At 39.4% G+C, this 26,294-nt stretch overlaps 1 long non-coding RNA gene across 1 annotated transcript; it reads left to right on the forward strand.

The window, feature by feature from the left end:
• Positions 1-3,394: 3,394 nt before the first annotated feature.
• Positions 3,395-5,742, forward strand: LOC135050778 (uncharacterized). The gene is made up of 5 exons (XR_010241810.1): positions 3,395-3,623; positions 4,403-4,506; positions 4,915-4,974; positions 5,296-5,391; positions 5,501-5,742. It is a non-coding gene; the product is annotated as an uncharacterized LOC135050778 (long non-coding RNA).
• Positions 5,743-26,294: the final 20,552 nt, after the last annotated feature.

Consider the following 26,294-nt stretch of genomic DNA (forward strand, 5'->3'; position numbering starts at 1 on the left):
GATTGGTTTCTTTTCGTGATAGATCTGATCAAGGGAACTATTCGTATAGGGGTAGATATAATACTGACAGATCCCCTACTCCAGTTAGGCAACAGAGAGGCCATTTTTTAGAAGAACGACGAGGACACAGATTTCCTCGCATACAACAACAAAAAGAGGAACTTCACACAAGATTAGATTCTCCACAGGGTGTGAAGAGAGGACACAATGGAGGAAACGAGGACGTAGAGGGGGCAGAGAGAAGCCCAAAAAAACGAAGAGCACTGTTCCATCAAGAGAAGTCCCATCTGGGGTTGTCAATATCGCAAAGAGACAGTTATCAACAGCGGAAAGCTCCTTATTAGAGAAGGGTTTAAAATTTGCGCCGGATTCACATGTAAATAAATTTAATTTATTTATAGACCTTAATAAGTATATTCGGAAATTGACCATCCATAGACATTTTCTTAAAAATCCCCCAATTGAAAGTTCCAATAAAGAGAAACCTCCATTGGTAAAATTACCTTCTAAGTTTTACCCTGTAGAATCTAAAAGTAGTAATTTGGACATATTTTATGAGTCTGTAAAGGAGGACTTTAGAAAAATGAAATCAAAAAGTTCTAAATATGGAAATAATCTGAACCCTCAAGAGAAAGGAGCCTTGAAGTCCCTTAAAAAAGATAAGAGCATAGTGATTAAAGGGGCCGATAAAGGAGGAGCTTTGGTCCTTCAGACAAGAGAAGCCTATTTGAATGAGGCTTCTAGTATACTACTAGATGGGCATACATATATTGAATTACCTGGCAATCCTACTAAAACTTACCAAGAGGAATTGACCTGTCTGTTAATGAGAGCGTTGAGGGACAATTTGATCTGCAAGGATGAGTTCGATTATTTGGACGTGAAACATCCAATAGTGCCGAACTTTTATCACATACCAAAGATACATAAAAGTAATACAAATCCACCAGGAAGACCTATAGTGGCAGGAGTGAATTCTCTAACTTCTAATTTGTCGCACTATATTGATATTCGACTTCAACCTTATGTAACTAAAATGGACTCATACCTTAAAGATTCTACAAGTGTCCTCCAGGAACTAAATTCCTTTATTTGGATAAAGGATTATTATTGGCTCACTCTGGACGTCCAAGCGCTATATTCTTCTATCCCGCATTCTAAGGGTATAGAGTCAATTAGAGCAGTTCTATCTAATGATCCCGAATTATCCAAAAAGGATGTGTCATTTCTGCTGGAAGGCATAACATTTATTCTAAACCACAACTTTTTTGAATTTAACAACAAATTCTATTTACAAAAACAAGGTACAGCGATGGGGACTAAGTTTGCCCCATCGTACGCTAACCTTTTTATGAAGGAATGGGAAGATACATTTGTTTATGGTTCTGAATATTGTGAAAACATTGTTTTCTATCGCAGATACATAGACGATCTTCTTTTCATATGGAAAGGAGATAGAGCTAGTATTGATGACTTTATGGCTTCCATTCAGATCAACGATCTGAATTTAAAATTCACCTATCAAACTGATTCGCAGAAGATAGACTATCTTGATCTCACCTTAATGGGAACAGTAGGTGAAAAGATTAGTACAAAAACGTTTTTTAAGGAAGTGGACACCAATAGTTACATCCCGCAAACTAGTTGTCATTTTCCAGCATGGAAAAACAATGTGCCATACGCTCAATTTCTCCGTTTAAGACGTAATTGTACCAGCATTGAAGACTACTGGGATCAGGCAGCAGTCATACAAAAGAGATTTGAAGAAAGGGGCTATACTGTTGATATGGTCTCTAAGGCCAAAATAAAAGCATCTCTACAAGAAAGAGATAAGATGTTACTTCCTAAGGATAAGATTGAACCAGCAAGACAACAGTTAAGACCTTTTATTACACAATTTAACCGTGAAAATCATTCAATTAGAAAAATTCTGGAACGCCATTGGGGTTTACTTTTGAAGGACCCAATTTTGGGCCCTACGCTTCCAAATAAACCTAATCTGGTCTTCCAGAAATCCACCAATCTGAAAAGTATAATAGCACCAAGTAGACTATCTGACTTAGTACAACACAGAAGCTGTCCAGACTCCATTATACCTACAAAGGGTTGTTATCCATGTTCAAAGTGTATCTGTTGTAAATTTATGGAACGTAAATCCATTAATATTAAAATGGAAACAGGGAAATGGTACAAATTAGGACACCTTGTGAACTGTAACACTGAATATGTTATCTATCGGATCACTTGCAGCTGTGGCCTATCGTATATAGGCAAAACTAAGAGAATGATTAAAATCAGAGTACAAGAACATATGAGGAACGTGAAAAACAAACTGACGTCCCATAGTCTCCCCAGACACTTTATGGATAAACACAATTCAGTTGTGACTAAGGAGAATTTCTCCTTTACCATTCTTGAATACATTCCATCAGATCCTAGAGGAAAAAGTAGAGATCTAACTTTATCCAAACAGGAGACATTTTGGATCTACTCTTTGAACACTCTCACTCCTGGTGGCTTAAACGAAGATATTGATATTGTGTCTTTCCTATAATAGTCTTCATAATAAAAGAGAAGTGAATAGTATTTAACCATTCCTATTATTAGTCCGGCCATCTTACAGTCCCCCCCCCCCTCCCCCTATGTTTATAGTTTTTTTTAGTTTAAGTTTGATAAAAGGAATATACAACTTAGAGATGATTTAAGTATATATAGTATGTTCATGGTCTATCAATATATAACTCTTATGAAATGTAATATGTGGTGAATCTTTCTGTAAATGGGAAATCATGTTGATGTTGGTTATATTAATATTGTCGGTGTAATTTGAACCAGACAATTAAACACTAAACTTTAAATTTGAAACATGTCGTATCAATACTATTAGTTATTATTGCAATAAGTCACTTTAAGTATATTTTTTTATCAAATAGTTTATAATTAATATTATTTATCACAAATTGGTCACTTATATTGATTAACACTTATTTAATAAATAGCACTATTAATACCTTTATTTAATTGATGAGATAACAGCACTTTATTACTATTTAGAATTCAATATTAATGTTACAATTCTAACTGTGAAAAAAGAGTTTGACTTTAATGACCAAAGAACTCTTTAATAGTAGACCTTATAAAGAATTTTTGTTTAATCTTTATTCATCACAGAAAGAATCCCTGAAGCTAACCACAAAATTTAACATCCGCTGACACATCTCCATCGAACTACGGGACCATGGCACGCAAACAGCGATCGTGACTCGCATGTGATGTACATCCGCCGGAAGTGCGTGACTGTGACACGCACGCGGTGCGTACTTCCGCCGGAACCGGAAGTGCGGTGCGTTGACACGCACGTGAGAGTGGAACGCATGTAGCGTTCAGATTTTGTCCCCTCTTATTTTTTATAATGTCAGGAAGCAGAATTGATGTTAGTTAACCAGTAAGAATGGCATTCCACATAGTACCATGAGGTCTTAACACATTACTAACTAATAATAAATTAATTAATCAGCCAGCAGGAAGTGATGTAATATCAAGGGAGCTATAAAGGGATGCCCCTATATTGCCTCTCATTCTGTAGTTGGTATTCAATGAGGTTGCACTTGTTCCTGTAAAAAGTAAGTTTGAGTACTATATTGGTATTTTTGGAACTTAGTTATTGGATGGTCTTTTTGAAAATGTATTAGATGAATGGATTCCTTAATTGAAGAGTAACTACTTAATTTTAATATGATTGTAATATACTAATTTAGTTTTACTTGTCCACAGGGAATAGTATCATTCAGGATTTGAAATTTTTCCTAAGTCCTCTTTTTGGTGACATGTATAAACAGAGGTAGACTATAAGGTTCCACCATTCTTGATTGAAAATAGGTAAAAACCAGACTAATTTAGTGCAATCATTGAATACCATATGAGGTTAAGTATTTCAGATGTTAAAAAGTTCTTCTTGCTGGTTATTAATTACAGCTGTGAACTTAATTGGCTCTCTAATGATTGATTGAATATACCACTCCCCATTGCATGTTAGATTAAAGACATCATTTAGGGGATCTGTTAGGTAACCAGTAAGAATGGCATTCCACATAGTACTATGAGGTCCTAACACATCACTAACTAATAATAAATCAATTAATCAGCCAGCAGGAAGTGATGTAATATCAAGGGAGCTATAAAGGGATGTCCTTATATTGCCTCTCATTCTGTAGTTGGGATTCAGTGAGGTTGCACTTGTTCCTGTAAAAAGTAAGTTTGAGTATTATAATTGTATATTTGGAACTTAGTTATTGGATGGTCTTTTTGAAAATTTATTAGATGAATGGATTCCTTAATTTAAGAGTAACTACTTAATTTTAGTATGATTGTAATATACTGATTTAGATTTACTTGTCCACAGGGAATAGTTTCGTTCAGGATTTGAAATTTTCCTAAGTTCTCTGTTTGGTGACATGTATAAACAGAGGTAGACTATAAGGTTCCACCATTCTTGATTGAAAATAGGTAAGAACCAGACTAATTTAGTGCAAATATTAAATACCATATGATGTTAAGATTAGTATTTCAGATGTTAAAAAGTTCTTCTTGCTGGTTATAAATTACAGCTGTGAACTTAATTGGCTCTCTAATGATTGATTGAATATACCACTCCCCATTGCATGTTAGATTAAAGACATCATTTATTAATTAGTTTTGGATAAAAAAGTTCTTCTATTTGAATCACCTTAAATACCTTACATTAAATACTGACATCAGCATGGTTTCTTATAATCAATTGAGGAAGTTGTTATATCTTCTCTGATTTGTTGGTAGCATCTATGTTATTTTAATGGTAAACAGGATGTTACAGGAACATTTCCTATTAACAATCATTTGAGTGACAAAAAACTATTTTATCTTTATCCCTTTTAGGGAACGTAACATCATCTAATTTCAACCAAATTTATATATATTTTTTTGAAGTCTATCTAGGTATGTATTGTACAATGAGTTGTAATGTGGATATAATTGTGTGTATATTGTGAATTTGAAGTTTTATGTGGACTTTAATTGGAGTGTTCTATAACTATTGGTGGTTTCTGATACTTGTAGACCCTGCCCTTTGTATCATTTCCATCAGCTGAATTGATGTTGATTATGTGGATAAATACGGAGCTATTTGATTTATATTGACATTCATAATATTCTTTCGACTTTCCCTCCCTTTTCTCTTCTTTTGACTCTCCCTCCCTCTTCCTTTTATCATTTGTATAAGGATAATGTTTATTGATTATTATAACGATAATGTTTCAGATATTATATTTATCGAATTGAATATGTGATTGGATGTAATCATTGGATATTCTAAACCTTTCTAATCAATGGTAATCACTCCTACTATAAGAACTGGTATGTATGTTAATCCACAATAGATTTCAATGGAATACTTACCTGGATAATAATATGTCTTATTAATGAAGACTATATGATTTATATATTTCCATTTGTAACTATCCAGATTCCAAACCCCTGATGAAGTCCTAACGGACGAAACGCGTTGGGTTTTGCAACGTCTGGTTAACAAAGTCCTTATCACAAACATCTGGTTGGAGATACATCCATTTCGAGTTCTGACTGTGATCACCTGGCTGTAAAATCCTCACATCCAACTGTAATTTATGTATAAGATTGTAATATTGTTTTATATGAATTTTTAGAAGGTTGTGTCAATAACGAACGCTTAGGATAAATATCGTTTGTTTCTGTACAATAAAAACTTTTAATTATTGTCATACAAAAGGCATATTGGCTCCCACGAGAATCCATTTCTATTTGTAATCTACTTTTAATACCTTATCTGACAGAGGGTATTTCTTGTTGGTTTGAGACTAGAGGTATAGCGCAAGATATTAGGGTTGATTTTTTGTTTTATATATATGTATATATATAGTAAGACGGCAACATATAAAATCATACATATACAGATGTAATATGGGTATTGAGAAATTTGCTTTTTAGTTCGGCTTCAATAAGTAGTACGAATCAGACAGTCAGTGTCATGTTATAATAGCGTTATGTTAATAGTAGCGTATTGCTATATAAGTGATACCATCATATGCAGAAGAGACTATTAGATTAGGTTTGAAAAAATGCACCCCTCCCAATCCAAGTTATTTTACAGCACCCGGTCTTTCTGGGCAGTCTCCTAGCCCTATACTGGCCGTGCCAACACTGCTTGGCTTCCAAGATCGGACAAATTTGGGCATATCCAGTGTGGTATGACTGTAATTAGGATCTGGGCTGCAAGGAGAGAAGGGGTGTCCAGAAGTTGGGAATACACTGCAAAGTGCCCCAACCTTCATGGACATAGTAGGAAAGAGGAAGGCATACCGACGGCTTCAAATCAGAAGAATGATGTGCTTACGTTCACAAAAAAGGAGCTATTTTGTCGTTTTCATTGAGTCCATCTGGGTGGAGTGATCTCATTTCAGATATCCAGAACATCTCACGCCTTGATAGTAGGTTGGAGAGGTCCCCCCGCCCCCCTCTTTCTCCGAGTGTCACTAGTTATATGCCTTTAAACATGAGTTCCTCTGGGTTGGAGCCATGATCTTGCAGGAAATTTCTTGAGACAGCATGCATTTGAACCTTGTTCTTAATGTTTCTTACGTGTTCCTGTATGCTGAGTTTTAGTGGCCTTTTCGTCTTGCCGATATACTTCATCTTACAGGGACACTCCAAGAGGTAGATAACTGAAGATATATTACAGTTGATAAAGTGCTTGATCTTATACTCCTTTGCTTCTCCTGTGTTCTTGAATATCTTTCTGTTCAGATGTACATATTTACAGATGTTGAAATGACCGCACTTATAGCATCCCACACATTTACGCAGGGATACTTTTGGTTTTCATGGTTTCTTATCATGCTGGGTGCAAGGAGGTCTTTCCGATTCTGAGATTTCCTGAATACCACCTGGGGTTCGTGTGGTAAGTAGTCTTTGAGGATACGGTCCATTAATAGGATGTTCCAGTGTGATCTAAGGGCTTGTTTAATCCGATTTTCACGTCTGTTATAGGTGGTAATGAACCTGATGTTATCCTCTTTTTTCTCCTTGGGTTTGTATTTCAATAGTTGTTTCCTCTCTAAGGTCTTTGTTTTGGTGTTGGCTTCTTCCAAAATATGTTCTGGATATCCCTTCTCTTTGAACCTCTCTGTGTAAATGGATAGTTGTGCATCATGATCCTCCATAGTTTTGCAGTTCCGTGTAATCCTGTTGAACTGTGAGAAGGGAATATTGTTCTTCATTCGTTTCAGATGGTTGCTTTTGTAATGGACGTAACTGTTCATGTCGACATGTTTAATGAAGTTCCTTGTTACAATCTCTTTTTCCGAATGAGTCAGTACCAGATCCAGAAACTCTATCTGTTCCGTGCTGTCATTGGACGTGAATTTCAGATTCATGGTGTTGTCTGATATATATATAAAAAGTCTTTAAAAGAAGATTCATCACCATCCCATATAATTAAAATATCATCTATATTTCTTTTATAAAATATGATATTCGATTTAAAAGGGTGGTTAGTGTAGATGTATTTGTTTTCCCAATGATTCATAAAAAGATTAGCGAAGCTTGGTGCAAATATAGTGCCCATCACTGTCCCACATATCTGAAGATAAAATAAATCCAAAAATTAAAAATTATTATGTTTCAATATAAAATTCATAATTTCACAAATAAAAAACTGGTGATCCTTCATGATGAAGTGGTCCTTGTCCATGAAGAAGCGGCATGCTTGAATCCCCTTCTCATGCTGGATGAACGTGTAGAGAGACTGCAGATCTATCATGACCCATCTGTAAGTGTCTTTCCATTCTTGAAGTTCCATAAAGTTAAGAACTGAGGTGGTATCTTTGAGATATGCGGGTAACTCCATGACATATTTTCTAAGAAAGATATCCACATATTCAGATAGGTGGGATGTCAGAGAATCAATCCCTGCCATGATGGGCCTCCCAGGGGGATTGGTCAGTGACATGCACTTTCGGGAGGAAGTAAAAAATGGGGGTAATGGGGTTGGTATCCAGGAGGTACTGATATTCCTCCTTGGTTAGTGTCCCATTTCGGAGACCTTTGAGGAGGATACCTCTAAGTTCCTCCACAAAAGGTTCCTTTGGATCCGCCGGTAGCAATGTGTATAAGGACCTATCTCCCAGGAGTCTTTCGGCCTCCACAATGTACGCTGTACGGTCCATAATTACCAGTCCCCCCTTTATCAGCAAGTTTTAGGATGATGTCCTTATTGTCCTGTAATTGCTTAATTGCTTGTCTCTCTCTATTCGTTAGATTCTTCTCCTTAATAGGTTGGATCTCAGCATCACATAAGTCTTTCTTCACCAGGTCGTAAAATATACCTATGTTATTTCCCTTAGACTTCAATGGATAAAATTTCGACGTAGGTCTCAATCCTGAATTCGACTGTTCATAGTTCTCTAATATTGCATCTATTTTCCTTAAGAAATGACGTTTCAGAGTGAGTTTCCTAACAAATTTATTTAAATCCACAAATACATCAAACTTGTTCATCCCTTTTGTAGGTGCGAATGACAAGCATTTATTCAAGAGAGAGATTTCGTGTTCAGTTAGATCATGGCTGGATATATTGAAGATGCCTTTGGGTGTGAATGGTCCTACTGTAGATTCCTTCTTTTGTAGTGGCTCTTTCCTCCTACCCCCACGGCATCCTCTTCTTCTACAAACCTTCTTTTTCGAGGTGAGGCATGCATCTCTCCGTCCTTTATGGTATTTCTTACAGTGTCCCTGACCCATGTGCTTGGCCCTGGGGATAAAAAAAAAACATCCTCTCCTGCTGAGTCTAGTCTTTGCAAGGCTGAGAATCTATTGGTAGTCCGTAGGTACTTCCTTTCTTGTGAGACATAACTCTGCAGTCTTCTTTTTCCTTTCTCTGGTACTGATTGCCAATAATCCCTTGTCCCTTTCTGTTCTTGTGGTCCTTCTCTGGTGAACAGGCTCCAGTTTTTAGTTTATTATTCTCGTAGTCTTGTTTGTCCCTACTGAATTTCTTTTCTTTGTTCCTGATGACTACTTCCTCTATGTGTTCCAGCTTTTTGTTGAGGACCTTTTCATTGATCCTGAAGTCTTCCTCATCCTTGAAATTCTCAAAACCCTTTTCAGTTTCCTTAATTTCTGTTTCTAGGTTTCCTAGAATGCGTTTCTTCTCCGTGATGTGTAATTTCATTAGATTAATCGAACAGTTATGTAAAATGTGGTCCCATTCTTTCATTAAAACATGGTTGTCAGTTCCAAAGGTAGGTTGCTTTAGGATCGTAAGACCCCCTTGGGACTCTGTCCACACTAACATAATGTTCTAAACCTTTAATGTCCCACCAGGCTTTTACTTCCTTGACGAGTAGTCTTTCTATGTCCTAAAACATGTCATCAAGGTTGTCTGATGTGGGTGCCTCCTCTGGTTTATTTGTTTCATTAAAGATTTTACTGCATACATTACTTCTTTTGTCTGTGCGTTCATTGATTCTGAACATATTGTGTTTATTCTACTGGCCAAGTTCTAGGCAGCTGTAAGAAATAGTACAAAGGTAGATGTGTATATGGAGTGAACTAACAGCGCCAAAGAATACAGTAGAATGATTTTTCACAGTATGTCAGCAAAAAGGTGACCCCAGGCCTACAGTCACTATGTGCCACTCCCTAATGTGTAAAGGGCGTCCGCTATATCTTAAATAAAGCCTGCACTAGTAAGTGTGCAGGATAAGGAGTGAAGATTAAAGGAAATGGATAAGATCTGAGCAACCACTGGTGGCATCAAATTCTAGGAACTGCATATTTTTCTTCAAAAAATGGGGTTATTACAGAACAAATCTTAAAAACACGTATATAAAAAACAGGATTACAAAATCCAAAAAGGACAATATAGCAGCAAGATAAACCACTATATATACATATATCAATATGTTCTAGCAGGAACTCCATTTAAGAGACACATAAAAAGCACATAAAAGACATATAAAAGAGAAGGGGGAGGGGGGAAGGAGAATGTAAAACTCATACGCTAAAAATTGTAAAAACATATGAAATGTAAAAATAAGGTATGCTCACTTCCTGTGATTAATGATGTCCTTATTGTCCTGTAATTGCTTAATTGCTTGTCTCTCTCTATTCATTATTCTTCTCCTTAATAGGTTGGATCTCAGCATCACATAAGTCTTTCTACACCAGGTCGTAGAATATACCTAAGTTTTTAACGACTTCTAACATTAGTTTTAAAGTGCAAACATAGCGTTTTACTAGCTCAAAAGTCTCTCCTTATATTAAATGTTATCAATGTATATTACTAGGTCCCGAATTATTGGTGAAGTTAATTACAGGAAGTGAGGTAGCTAATCACTTCCTTCTTTATAATGGTATATATAGATGATGTGTCCCACTTGTTACCCCTTGATGAAGTCAGACCATATGAAACATTTTGGGTGAATCCTGCTACTACTATTGAATCCTTAGTTAAGCTGCTTCAATCCACCTTTCCTTGACATATAGCATACCTTATTTTTAATATTTCATATGTTTTTATAATTTTTAGCGTTTGAGTTTTACATTCTCCTTCCCCCTCCCCCTCCTCTTTTACATGTATTTTATGTGCTTTTTGTGTCTCTTAAATTGAGTTCCTGCTACAACACATTGATATATGTATATATAGTGGTTTATCTTGCTGCTATATTGTACTTTTTGAATTTTGTAATCCTGTTTTTTATATACATGTTTTTAAGATTTGTTCTGTAATAAATCCCATTTTTTTAAAGAAAAATATGCAGTCCCTAGAATTTGATGCCACCAGTGGTGGCTCATCTTATCCATTTTCTTTAATATATATATATATATATACAGTATATATATATATATATATATATATATATATATATAAAACACAAATACTCAGTTGCGCTTGGGCAGGTTAGCAGCAGCACCTCAAGAAGAGCCCCCTGCTAGTCAAGACTTATGGATAGGATAAAAAGCACTGTTCTGAGGGCTCTAATGGTATTGTTATAAACAATATATTGTCTCAACAGTGGTGACATAGAGACTGGTACAAAACATGAAACATAAAAGCAATGTGATATGTACAAATAAAATGTATTTACAATGCCATACACAATGGCACACATGCATACATATAATTGATTTCACAGAAGTACATGGAAGATCAATCCATTTGAATATGGCAGAATTCTTTGCTGGATATTTGTTCAAGTAGTGATACAGATATCATAGGGATTCTGTGTCCTTTTGATATCTGTATCACTACTTGAACAAATTTCCCTAGAGGAGAGATGGGCAATGGGGCCCAATGGGGTGTTTCCCCTGTAAACGGCTGGGCCAGTCCAACCCTGTGATAAGGCATTTTTACCCATAAACAATTAGCTTTGAATTAGTAAAAAGTACAGTATATCTCCCAATGTTTTGCAATTTTTTTTATACTCTTTATTTTGAAAAAGTGGAATGCACACTTGTACAACAATGGCACGAACATAAAGTACAATGTCCAAGTACATCAGTATGTACCATGTAATGTTATACAATGAAATTATACAATAAATCGTAAAAGAAAAAGTTGTTAATTCCACTTGTTTTATTCAAAATTCCTAGTGTTCTAGACACCATATTTTTCACATAACACTAAAAAGTTTTGGGGGGCAAACTCTCCTGAGATGTGTAAAAGCCTAGTTATTCCCACTGAGACCCAAGAATGCATATAGGAGGAAATGCAACCCATGGGGAAGTGGGGATGACACCAAAGAGGGGTCAAATGGGATGGGTAGGGTGCCAAATCACATTTCTTGTTCAAGCTGTCCCATGTTCTAAGTACATATTGCAAGAAAGGAGTATCACATACTGAGGCTGGTCTCAAATGTGGGAGCAGCCACAGGAAAAAGCTGACCCAATTATATTTAATCAGATCAATTTCCAGAGACACCAACTTTTTACAACCCACCGGGGTGTGCCATGCAACAATGTGGCTCAGTTGTGTGGCCTGAAAATATTATTCAAATATGGGAAGGCCTAAGCCATGATTATCTGTTGATTTAGAGAGACAGTCTCCTAAGTCTGCGATTTGTATTTGACCATATAAATTTACCACAAATAGATTGCATGGTGCAGAGATAGGGGGGCTGGGATAATTACGGGTAAGGTTTGAAACAAGTAAAGTAATCTTGGCAGGTTATTCATTTTGATTGAGTTAATTCTACCAGTCCACAATATACATCAAGGGTCCCATCTAGCTAGATCGTTTTTAAAAATTGTAGTAGAGTAATGTAATTGGCTCTAAATAGTTGGTCATAGTTCTTTGTAATTTGGAAACCTAAGTATCTAGTAGACTTGGGCCGCCAGACGTTCTCAAAATTTAACACAAGGAGTTTCATAGTAGCAAGCGCGAGATGAAATGCCAATGCCTCTAATTTGGAACTATTAACCTTGTTCCCAGATATACTTCCATACAGTGACAGTTCGGCTGGGGAGTGAGGTCAAAGGGGAAGATAAAGAAAGCAGAACGTCATCTGCAAAAAGTGATATTTTACCATTGAAATCATGAACAGAGATCCCCTTGATGTCTTGATTTGTCCTAATATGAGCTGCAAGAGGTTTTATGCATAATGCATATAGCAGGGGGGTAGAGGGCACCATTGTCTGGTACCTTTGCCCAACCTAAAGATGGGGATAAGACCGCATTGGTGGAGACAGACACTGTAGGAGAATTATAAAGAGCTTGAAATTCAGGCAAAAAGTTACCACAGAAGCCATAGCATCTCAAGGTTCGGAACATAAAAGACCAAAACAGGTGATCGAAGGCCTTCTGCATCAAACAACAGAAGACTTGCTGGGATTTTATGTTTATTGATAAATGAAATTAGATTGATTGTATGCCTTGTATTATCAAGAGCCTGTCTTGTTGGGACAAACCCCACTTGATCTGCATCAATCAGATGGGTCATGTATGAGTTCAACCTGACTGCTAGTATCTTCGCAAATAGCTTGATGTCTGCATTAAGAAGTGAAATTAGGCTAGTACAATGATTGCTTTTTTTAAAGAATCTGCATGGAAGCACCTAATATTATTCTATTGAAGACAGCAACCTGGTGGGGAGCCAATAAACCAGAAAAAGATTTAGAATAGGACATGGGGAAACCATCAGGCCCTGGTTTATGCATTTTTAAAGCCGCGCCTAGTTCCTTGACTGAAATGGGGGAGTTTACATCATCTATAGCTGAATTTGAAAGTTTAGGAAGGTTACAGGTGTCTAAATAGTCTTGGCAACTTCAGACGGCAGATAAGGACCTGCGGGTTCCACCTGGTTGTAATGCGAATTATAGTAATTGTAGAAAGATTAATTGATGGAAGCCTGATCGTAGTTAAGAACATTTGAGTCATTTTGAGAGCAAATATAGTTTGTGAGGCTCTTTCTGCTCTGAGATTGGCTGCTAGAAGAGAGTCTGGTTTGTTACGCTTTTTGTAGAATTTTTAATTCAAGTATCTAAGTGATTTTTGTGTGCATTCCACAAGAAGGGACTGAAGTTCACCCCTGATACTTTGAATCATATTAAAGACATTAGAGGAATGGGATTGTTTTTGAATTTGTTCAAGCTGTTTTAATTGAGAGGTGAGTGTTGTCATTCTCTCATTCTGTTGCTTTTTTTCTGTGAGTGGTGTATTTAATTATTGCTGCTCTAACAACAGCCTTGTGTGCTTCCCAAATGATGGGGAGAGGAATATCATCAGTGACATTGTTGTTGAAATAATCTTCTATTTGAGATCTAATGTGGGCTTTAAAATGCAGGATGCGAAGGAGAGTTTAATTCAACCTCCATGGGAGGTTGCCTTTGTTAGAGTTCAAGGGATTAATGGATGCCAAAACTATTGAGAGTTCTGACCAAACATTAGTGATAATGTCTACTTTCAACAGCGTTTGTAATAACCGACTACATCCCAGCATCATTTCAATATGTGAGGAAGAACCATGAGTATTAGAAAAAAGTGTAATCTCTGGAAGTCAGATTATATGCCCGCCAGGTATCAAAAGGGCCATGTGTTTCCTAAGATTTCACGGTGGTTGGCGATGTGTAAGTGAACGGTTTGGGCAGCTTCAATCTAGATCAGATGAAATCAAAGAATTAAAGTCCCCGCCCACCAAAAGAATGCCTCTATGGATAAATTGTATTTCAGCAAAAAGTTTACGAAAAAAGCCATTTTGCCCTACATTTGGGGCATACAAGTTCACAAGGGTCGCAATCTGTGGTCCCAGTTGACATACCAAAATTATGTATTGCCCATCCTTATCCACTTTGGTGGAAAGGATCTGGGAGGGAACTGTGGCAGAATTGCTACCCTATTCTTTTTTGAGGTGGAGATGAATACAAAATGGTGGGGTATCACCTAGATTCTAATGAGGGGTGATACAATTTTTTAAAATGAGTTTCCTGGAGTAACACAATATCCCCCTAAAAGGTATTAAGTGTTTTATATAAGAGAGAACGCTTGTGGGGGGAGTTTAATCCCTTAACATTCATGGAGATCATGTTTAAAGGCATATTAATAGAGTAAGATACCTGTGTGCCCTATCTGATCCAATTTCAAAATCAAATGTCCAAAATACGTGGATAAAAATAACTAAGCAAAAATAAACATGGTATTGAAGACAGGGAGGTACAAATTAGGAAGGAAGGGGTGTGTGTGTGGGGGGGTATGTGAACAAATACAGACCTCACCTAGGAGGTAGAGGTTAACAGAATTTGGGTCCTGTAGGGAAAGGAAGGGGTAGGGTAGCTTTGACTAAAACCTAGTGGACCCAGGTGTTGGGAGGGCTATATAAAATAAATTGAGCTATAATTATTAGTCAATGACAGCTGTAGAAATTGGGTAGCTCTCAAAAAGGTCCCAACTTTGAGAGGGGTGACAAAGCTCGAGTGGACTAAGAATTATCCCCACCGGAATCAGAATGAAAAACTGGGAACTAGAGACTACACATTGATTAACAATAAAACACCTGTCCAGAAAAAACATTAAAGCAAAACAATAACCTTGGTGAAATTGTTACGATAAGGTATTAAACTGCAAGATGAAAAAATGCAGAGAGTAAAGAAGGTACCAATGCCCGTCAGCACCATACAATCAGGTCATGGGAGGTATGGGGCATAGAATGGTGGTGGCTTATTGCCACCAATATACTATGGGCTACATACCAAGGCATAAACAATGCCTCCAAGATGTCCGTGATCATGTATAGCAAGTACAGAAAGGGATAACAGTATAAAGCAGGACCACCAGATACCTGATTAAAGTTCAAAGTTAAGGCCTTGACAGACTACAGGAGGAGGAGCCAATGTCTGTTGTGGAAAACTGGATTCTATTAATTAGATCCTTCCCTTCTGTAGGATCTCTAACCGACACTAAGTGACCATTCACATCAACTATTAGGCAAAATGGGAAACCCCACTTGTATTTATAACCATTGTCACAAAGAATTTTGGTGGTGTCTCGTAATTCCCTTCACTTGATAATAGTTGAAGGAGCCAAATCTTGAAAGATCTGCAGGTAGGAAACTTTAAAAAGTATACGGGGCATCAATCTGCTAGAGGTAGACACCAGTTCCTGAGCTTTGAAGGACAAGAATTTCAGCACCACATCTCTGGGGGGGGGGGGGGGGGTCGCCATCTTTGGGCTTTGGTCAGAGGGCTCTGTGAGCATGTTCAATTTGCAAAGGTTGCTCCAATACGGGCAGGGACTAACATCCAAAACACGTGAGATAGGTATGATTCAAAGTCTTGGGGAGCCACAGACTCAGGCACATTCCAAATTCAGAGGTTGCATCTTATTTCCCTGTTTTCAAGATAATTTTTTTTGTCTCTAAGAAATTCCACTTCCTAGGTATAGATAATTAATATCTTGAGAGAATTCCAACATACCGTCTGGTTAGATTCAACTTTAGATTCCACAGCGGCAGTGTGGTTGGTGAGGGAAAACAAATCACTGCGTAGGTCAGCAAATAGTTGTTGGAAATTGGAAGTAAGGGTTTTACTTAGGTCATCCATCATGGCCTGAATATCATTTTTAGTTACAAAAGAGTTCCCATTTGGAATGTCTGTAACTAAGGATCCCGCCGGGAAAGCCATAAGTGAATCCAATGAGTGTTGTGGGGCCGGATGATAGAGCTGTTGCATTATTCCTTTTTGGGAATTCTTCTTCACCTTGTTATAGTTTTTAGACATGGTAAGATAGCGTCAATACAGATGTTGTAAATAGGCAAAACATTAAAGGTTCAGGGTGAATAGAAGAGGAGTGATATTACAACATGTCAGATAGAGGTGAGCCTCCCGTTATGAGAACTGCTACCAAAAATATAACTGGAGAAGCAATGAAGGGAGCAGTTACATGAACAATGAACTAGGGTGTAATATCGTATAAGAGCCACTAGATGGTGTAGAAGATACTTTAATGAAAAATATTAGCGTCCTAAGGAATCCAGTATAGAGTGTACTGTAGAAACTTTAGAAAGTTACTGAGATTCAGAAGGAAGCTGGGCTTGAGATATCAAGTACAGTATATATGTGCAGCAAAAGAGAACATGGAAATTGGCTCCCGTTTTCCTTTGTAGAAAGATAAGAGAGTACCCTGAGACGGTAAAGCTCACCTGGCGTTTCAATGCCTTGAGACCTGGAGTCCAGTTAGAAGAATGTTGTTTTACTGTCAGAAACCCCTTGGTGAGCCAAAGATAACATTTAGGCGGCATGTGGTGTTCCGTGTCACAGAGGACAAGTGCCAGGTGTATGGGGGCTGATGAATCTGCAGAAAATAAAAGAAGACAGGTCACTAGGTCACTGGCAGGTTCTTTACTATTTCCTTCTATGCTGACCTGAGACGGAGGCCGTAGATGAGGGCAGCATGTGGCAGAAGAAGCGACAGTTGGTGGAGCTGGGAGAGGCAGAAGGGTAGGGGGAGCTGGTGCAAAACCTCCTGACCAGACGGAAAGGTCAGGCAACTTCCGGCTTGCTCTTCATTGCAGATCTCCCCCTGGACTTGAGCTGCTGCACACGGCTACAGTGCTATGTAGCACTCACCTGTCCTCCAAGATGGCTGCCATCTCCGTAGTCCTGTACAGATGCTGTGCTATGTTTCTCTGGCCATACCTCTGCAGCACTTTAACTTTGCAGTCACAAGAATGCCGCCATACACCCCTCCAGCGCTCAGAGCGGAAACTTCGATGCTCGGGGAGAATACCGCCCTGCTGAATTGCAGTCCTGACGCAGTCTCAGCAGTGACCAATGAGGCTGAGAACGAGGACCCAGCACGCTCCAGGTTGGTGGGCCACAACCCGCAGGAATACCCATTTCCCAGCTCTGCAGCTTTGACCCTCCAGAGCCAGGTACGTACTGTGATCTGGGGAAGACTCTGACTGGACAAAATAAGGGGAATATGCATCTAATATAGCCCGACAAAGCCAAGCTTCAGCTGGAGCTCCTCCGAAGTGTATCCATCCTGCACACCTGCTAGGTCACGCCCCCATTTTGCAAGAATTTTTAAGATATCCTAAATACTGTAATCAAAACTTTATATATGCTTGTATACAATGAAATGTTATTTTACTCCAGACAATCTGGATAATACGGAACTGTATTATATCCATTGAATGCTTATCTTGAGAGAAAAAAGACAATCACAATGAATGACTAAGTTTATAGATAGGGTTAGGGCCATAACTAGGGGTGTACGACTGGTGCCTCCACCCAGGATGCAGGGCTGTTATGGCTCTTGTATTTGGTTTGCAGGGTACATCGATGGTACCCTGAAGCTTGGAGAGACATCTTGGTTATTAAGATGTGCACATAATGATGTAACGGGGGGAAGAGGACAGGCCCATAGTGTATTAATGTCCTGTATATGCACAACATAAAATCTAGACAATAGACCTACAGTAGCAAGATTAATGAAGAAATTGTTGCTGTATATATGTTTATAATAGCTTTATGCTCCATGGAGCCTTTCCGTCAAGCTTTTCAGACCTTTTGCTATAACATTCTTAGGGCCTATCTCTACACCTAGTTTCCTTGACAAGCTCTCTACTTCTCTCCACTACTTTGCCCTGGAGTCTATGATTCAGCTTACAATTTCTACCACCATCTCCCCTTATCATTCAGCTTACTTCTCCCTTCCTTTTCTCTTGTTACACCATAAACCAGTGGGCAGTTTTGCTTACTTCTACTTTCTACAGTATAAGTCATGCCCATTGGTTCCCCTTAATTAATATATTGTTTATTTTTGCATTATACTTGCCCTTTCATATTTTTCATAGGTCTTTTTGTGGTTTTACCTGTCTGCTCATTATATGGGTTATGCACCTACATGTACTATTGTGTCTTTACGTTTGTGTATCAAAAACTTTTACTATAGAACATTATTTTTTTTATACCTGAGACAGATGTTCTACGCCATTGTCTTTCCAATCCACTAGATTGAATAGTTCACCATGAAAAAGTTTTGAGTATAGAATGTTTTTGCCTGAAAACTATAATTGGGTAAATATAAAATGTCTTCTTTTTCTTCCAACTGAATAATCCGTATGTGAATTTATTATGCTTAGTTTTTCACTCCCTGTGTATATATCTATGTAAGGATTCTTAATTTAAAATCTAATGTGGAAGATTTATCCTTTTTTCTTTACTGTTATAGACTATAAGCTATATATAGCTATGTATGTGCCAGAAAGAGAATTGGTGCCCCCCTTTCATTTTTCCAATAAGGACATTAGGTGCATGCCCAGCAGGGATGGGGCATGACATATACACACACAATTAACGAACAATGCAAGAAAATGGATGTGGACACAAATCCTTTTTATACCACATTCATGCGATCAATATTAGAGTTTGTTGCCATTCAGCCACACCCCTCATAAAATAACACATTTCAATATACTGTCACACCCATGACTCAAACCCACAACCTACTGATACCAGCCAAACACCCCATCCACCGAGTCAGTTTATCCCAAATAAAAACTAGGATATTCATAACTATATGAAGCTACCTGTACCCCATAAAAAATGACCAGCACCATAATCAAGCAGATCCATGCAGTGTGCGGCCACACATCCAATCCCTTGCAGCTACAGACTACATAGATTTTCCCACCCGCAACGCTGATCATCCCTTCACAAAGGACAAAGTAAGCTTCAAGTAAATAAAATCCTCCAGCTTAGAATTCTTTAGCTCTCTATGCAAGGGTGGATAGCTCAATGAATAGAGTGTCTAACTGCAATGTCATAGTCAATGGGTTTGAATCCCGGGCACATCAGCATACTGAATGTAATAAAAGACAGTGTGACTGAATAACAAAGAGTTATCAAGTCAAGTCCATGTATGCTGTATAGGTATTAGTGACAAAAGTGGTGGGTGTAGGAGATAAGGGCAGTCAGGAGATGCTGGTCTTCAAAAAGGGAGTAGCTGCATGAGAAAGTAATTAGATCATTCATAATTGACAAGTGCTGCCAACAGCGTCTCCCTACCCTGCAGTGCACACTCCGCACACACTTGGTTATGGCACTTATGCAACCAATATACTGTAGATATTTCCAGTGAACATATGTCTATGGAGTTGAGACTGACATGAACATTCTTCCTATGGTCATTTGTGTCCAACAATTTTTGGTTATATTTTTTGAATATATAGATTTTTTGCATAGGTTTATTTTTATTTTAACTTTTCATTTCTGAAATAGATGAGTCAACATATTGATATTTTTTTTATTTGTTATCATTTTAAATTTAAAAAAAATTCATGATTTTTGTATATGGTGGTTGTTTATATAAGTATGAGGAAGCAGTTTCTTATTTTGTTACTTTATTATTATTTTTTAATCACTTGGTCATTATTGCATTTAGTGCAGATTCCATGAGGGCAGTTTCAGTGGAGAGGATAGCCAGACTGGAATGGGTCAAGCAGTGAGTGGAAGTGAAGAAAGGCAGTAAGGCTGTTGTAGACAATATGCTCAAGGAGTTTGTAGGCAAAAGAGAGGAGAGAGATTGGTCGGTAGTTGGAGAGGGTGTTAAAATAAAGGGTAGGTTTTTAAGAATGGGGAGACAAGTGCATGCTGGAAGGTAGAGGAGACAGTGCCTGATGAGTGGGAGAGATTGAGGCGGTGGGCAAGATGCGAAAAGGCAGAAGGAGAGAAGTAGAAGTGGGAGATGATAGTGTCATGTTGTGACGTGGAACAGATAACTTCCTCTCCAGATATACTGTATGGGAGAAAGAATTACAAAATAAGAAAAGAATGAGGTGAGTTCAGAAAGCTTTTATACACCTGGCTCTTCAAGTATATATTTTAAATTGTTTTTAGTACTAAAACATAACTTTTAATTGTTTATATCTTAAAAGGATATTTTATCCACATTATACACAGGGGCATAGCCAGAACTTTGTGGGCCTCATAGCAACACTTTGAAGGGACCCAGGTCCCAGTGGTTCTAGAGGGAGACTTCTCTGCAGCAGTTGGTAATTTTATGCCCTATAATAGTGCCTAGTTAATTTTCTGACCATAGTAGAGCCTTTTTTAATGTTATGCCCCATAGAAGTGACCTAGTTTCTTTTATGAATCGTAGTAGTGCTTAAGTTCACCGTATGTCACATTTCAGAGCTGCCAGTACACATTATGCCACAAAGTACCCACAATTCACATTATGATATATAGTGCTCCCCGTTCATATTGTGCCTCATTACAGTGCCCAGGTTCATATTATATAACATTAAAAAGCCCTCCAGTTCATTTTATACCACACTACAATGAGCAGGTCCTGGGGCACACCTAGATATATTGCAGGCCCCAAGGAAAAAGTTTGAAAGGACTTCTACGTAGAGATGAGCGGGTTCGGTTTCTCTGAAACCGAACCCGCACGAACTTCATGTTTTTTTTACGGGTCCGAGCAGACTCGGATCCTCCCGCCTTGCTCGGTTAACCCGAGCGCGCCCGAACGTCATCATGACGCTGTCGGATTCTCGCGAGACTCGGATTCTATATAAGGAGCCGCGCGTCGCCGCCATTTTCACACGTGCATTGAGATTGATAGGGAGAGGACGTGGCTGGCGTCCTCTCCATTAGAAATTAGATTAGAAGAGAGAGAGAGATTGTGCAGAGTCAGACAGAGTTTACCACAGTGACCAGTGCAGTTGTTGTTAGTTAACTTTTATTTATTTTAATATAATATATCCGTTCTCTGCTATATCCGTTCTCTGCCTGAAAAAAAACGATACACAGCAGCAGCCAGTCACACAGTGTGACTCAGTCTGTGTGCACTCAGCTCAGCCCAGTGTGCTGCACATCAATGTATAAAAGGCAAAGCTTATAATAATTGTGGGGGAGACTGGGGAGCACTGCAGGTTGTTATAGCAGGAGCCCCCAGGAGTACATAATATTATATTAATTTAAAATTAAACAGTGCACACTTTTGCTGCAGGAGTGCCACTGCCAGTGTGACTAGTGGTGACCAGTGCCTGACCACCAGTATAGTAGTATATTGTTGTATGTATTGTATACTATCTCTTTATCAACCAGTCTATATTAGCAGCAGACACAGTACAGTGCGGTAGTTCACGGCTGTGGCTACCTCTGTGTCGGCAGTCGGAACTCGGCAGGCAGTCCGTCCATCCATAATTGTATTACAATATATACCACCTAACCGTGGTATTTTTTTTTCTTTCTTTATACCGTCGTCATAGTGTCATACTAGTTGTTACGAGTATACTACTATCTCTTTATCAACCAGTGTACAGTGCGGTAGTTCACGGCTGTGGCTACCTCTGTGTCGGCAGTCGGCAGGCAGTCCGTCCATCCATAATTGTATTATTATTATAATATATACCACCTAACCGTGGTTTTTTTTTCATTCTTTATACCGTCATAGTGTCATACTAGTTGTTACGAGTATACCACTATCTCTTTATCAACCAGTGTACAGTGCGGTAGTTCACGGCTGTGGCTACCTCTGTGTCGGCAGTCGGCAGGCAGTCCGTCCATCCATAATTGTATTATTATTATAATATATACCACCTAACCGTGGTTTTTTTTTCATTCTTTATACCGTCGTCATAGTGTCATACTAGTTGTTACGAGTATACTACTATCTCTTTATCAACCAGTGTACAGTGCGGTAGTTCACGGCTGTGGCTACCTCTGTGTCGGCAGTCGGCAGGCAGTCCGTCCATCCATAATTGTATTATTATTATAATATATACCACCTAACCGTGGTTTTTTTTCATTCTTTATACCGTCGTCATAGTGTCATACTAGTTGTTACGAGTATACTACTATCTCTTTATCAACCAGTGTACAGTGCGGTAGTTCACGGCTGTGGCTACCTCTGTGTCGGCAGTCGGCAGGCAGTCCGTCCATCCATAATTGTATTATTATTATAATATATACCACCTAACTGTGGTATTTTTTTTTCTTTCTTTATACCGTCGTCATAGTGTCATACTAGTTGTTACGAGTATACTACTATCTCTTTATCAACCAGTGTACAGTGCGGTAGTTCACGGCTGTGGCTACCTCTGTGTCGGCAGTCGGCAGGCAGTCCGTCCATCCATAATTGTATTATTATTATAATATATACCACCTAACTGTGGTATTTTTTTTTCTTTCTTTATACCGTCGTCATAGTGTCATACTAGTTGTTACGAGTATACTACTATCTCTTTATCAACCAGTGTACAGTGCGGTAGTTCACGGCTGTGGCTACCTCTGTGTCGGCAGTCGGCAGGCAGTCCGTCCATCCATAATTGTATTATTATTATAATATATACCACCTAACCGTGGTTTTTTTTTCATTCTTTATACCGTCGTCATAGTGTCATACTAGTTGTTACGAGTATACTACTATCTCTTTATCAACCAGTGTACAGTGCGGTAGTTCACGGCTGTGGCTACCTCTGTGTCGGCAGTCGGCAGGCAGTCCGTCCATCCATAATTGTATTATTATTATAATATATACCACCTAACTGTGGTATTTTTTTTTCTTTCTTTATACCGTCGTCATAGTGTCATACTAGTTGTTACGAGTATACTACTATCTCTTTATCAACCAGTGTACAGTGCGGTAGTTCACGGCTGTGGCTACCTCTGTGTCGGCAGTCGGCAGGCAGTCCGTCCATCCATAATTGTATTATTATTATAATATATACCACCTAACCGTGGTTTTTTTTTCATTCTTTATACCGTCGTCATAGTGTCATACTAGTTGTTACGAGTATACTACTATCTCTTTATCAACCAGTGTACAGTGCGGTAGTTCACGGCTGTGGCTACCTCTGTGTCGGCACTCGGCAGGCAGTCCGTCCATCCATAATTGTATTATTATTATAATATATACCACCTAACCGTGGTTTTTTTTCATTCTTTATACCGTCGTCATAGTGTCATACTAGTTGTTACGAGTATACTACTATCTCTTTATCAACCAGTGTACAGTGCGGTAGTTCACGGCTGTGGCTACCTCTGTGTCGGCAGTCGGCAGGCAATCCGTCCATCCATAATTGTATTATTATTATAATATATACCACCTAACTGTGGTATTTTTTTTTCTTTCTTTATACCGTCGTCATAGTGTCATACTAGTTGTTACGAGTATACTACTATCTCTTTATCAACCAGTGTACAGTGCGGTAGTTCACGGCTGTGGCTACCTCTGTGTCGGCAGTCGGCAGGCAGTCCGTCCATCCATAATTGTATTATTATTATAATATATACCACCTAACCGTGGTTTTTTTATACCACCTAACCGTGGCAGTCCGTCCATAATTGTATACTAGTATCCAATCCATCCATCTCCATTGTTTACCTGAGGTGCCTTTTAGTTCTGCCTATAAAATATGGAGAACAAAAAAGTTGAGGTTCCAAAATTAGGGAAAGATCAAGATCCACTTCCACCTCGTGCTGAAGCTGCTGCCACTAGTCATGGCCGAGACGATGAAATGCCAGCAACGTCGTCTGCCAAGGCCGATGCCCAATGTCATAGTACAGAGCATGTCAAATCCAAAACACCAAATATCAGAAAAAAAAGGACTCCAAAACCTAAAATAAAATTGTCGGAGGAGAAGCGTAAACTTGCCAATATGCCATTTACCACACGGAGTGGCAAGGAACGGCTGAGGCCCTGGCCTATGTTCATGGCTAGTGGTTCAGCTTCACATGAGGATGGAAGTACTCAGCCTCTCGCTAGAAAACTGAAAAGACTCAAGCTGGCAAAAGCACCGCAAAGAACTGTGCGTTCTTTGAAATCCCAAATCCACAAGGAGAGTCCAATTGTGTCGTTTGCGATGCCTGACCTTCCCAACACTGGACGTGAAGAGCATGCGCCTTCCACTATTTGCATGCCCCCTGCAAGTGCTGGAAGGAGCACCCGCAGTCCAGTTCCTGATAGTCAGATTGAAGATGTCAGTGTTGAAGTACACCAGGATGAGGAGGATATGGGTGTTGCTGGCGCTGGGGAGGAAATTGACCAGGAGGATTCTGATGGTGAGGTGGTTTGTTTAAGTCAGGCACCCGGGGAGACACCTGTTGTCCGTGGGAGGAATATGGCCGTTGACATGCCAGGTGAAAATACCAAAAAAATCAGCTCTTCGGTGTGGAGGTATTTCACCAGAAATGCGGACAACAGGTGTCAAGCCGTGTGTTCCCTTTGTCAAGCTGTAATAAGTAGGGGTAAGGACGTTAACCACCTCGGAACATCCTCCCTTATACGTCACCTGCAGCGCATTCATAATAAGTCAGTGACAAGTTCAAAAACTTTGGGTGACAGCGGAAGCAGTCCACTGACCAGTAAATCCCTTCCTCTTGTAACCAAGCTCACGCAAACCACCCCACCAACTCCCTCAGTGTCAATTTCCTCCTTCCCCAGGAATGCCAATAGTCCTGCAGGCCATGTCACTGGCAAGTCTGACGAGTCCTCTCCTGCCTGTGATTCCTCCGATGCATCCTTGCGTGTAACGCCTACTGCTGCTGGCGCTGCTTTTGTTGCCGCTGGGAGTCGATGGTCATCCCAGAGGGGAAGTCGTAAGCCCACTTGTACTACTTCCAGTAAGCAATTGACTGTTCAACAGTCCTTTGCGAGGAAGATGAAATATCACAGCAGTCATCCTACTGCAAAGCGGATAACTGAGTCCTTGACAACTATGTTGGTGTTAGACGTGCGTCCGGTATCCGCCGTTAGTTCACAGGGAACTAGACAATTTATTGAGGCAGTGTGCCCCCGTTACCAAATACCATCTAGGTTCCACTTCTCTAGGCAGGCGATACCGAGAATGTACACGGACGTCAGAAAAAGACTCACCAGTGTCCTAAAAAATGCAGTTGTACCCAATGTCCACTTAACCACGGACATGTGGACAAGTGGAGCAGGGCAGGGTCAGGACTATATGACTGTGACAGCCCACTGGGTAGATGTATGGACTCCCGCCGCAAGAACAGCAGCGGCGGCACCAGTAGCAGCATCTCGCAAACGCCAACTCTTTCCTAGGCAGGCTACGCTTTGTATCACCGCTTTCCAGAATACGCACACAGCTGAAAACCTCTTACGGCAACTGAGGAAGATCATCGCGGAATGGCTTACCCCAATTGGACTCTCCTGTGGATTTGTGGCATCGGACAACGCCAGCAATATTGTGTGTGCATTAAATATGGGCAAATTCCAGCACGTCCCATGTTTTGCACATACCTTGAATTTGGTGGTGCAGAATTTTTTTAAAAACGACAGGGGCGTGCAAGAGATGCTGTCGGTGGCCAGAAAAATTGCGGGACACTTTCGGCGTACAGGCACCACGTACAGAAGACTGGAGCACCACCAAAAACTACTGAACCTGCCCTGCCATCATCTGAAGCAAGAAGTGGTAACGAGGTGGAATTCAACCCTCTATATGCTTCAGAGGTTGGAGGAGCAGCAAAAGGCCATTCAAGCCTATACAATTGAGCACGATATAGGAGATGGAATGCACCTGTCTCAAGTGCAGTGGAGAATGATTTCAACGTTGTGCAAGGTTCTGATGCCCTTTGAACTTGCCACACGTGAAGTCAGTTCAGACACTGCCAGCCTGAGTCAGGTCATTCCCCTCATCAGGCTTTTGCAGAAGAAGCTGGAGGCATTGAAGAAGGAGCTAACACGGAGCGATTCCGCTAGGCATGTGGGACTTGTGGATGCAGCCCTTAATTCGCTTAACAAGGATTCACGGGTGGTCAAT

The sequence above is a fragment of the Pseudophryne corroboree genome, chromosome 2 (assembly GCF_028390025.1).
Source record: "Pseudophryne corroboree isolate aPseCor3 chromosome 2, aPseCor3.hap2, whole genome shotgun sequence".
NCBI classification, from domain to species: Eukaryota; Metazoa; Chordata; class Amphibia; order Anura; family Myobatrachidae; genus Pseudophryne; species Pseudophryne corroboree.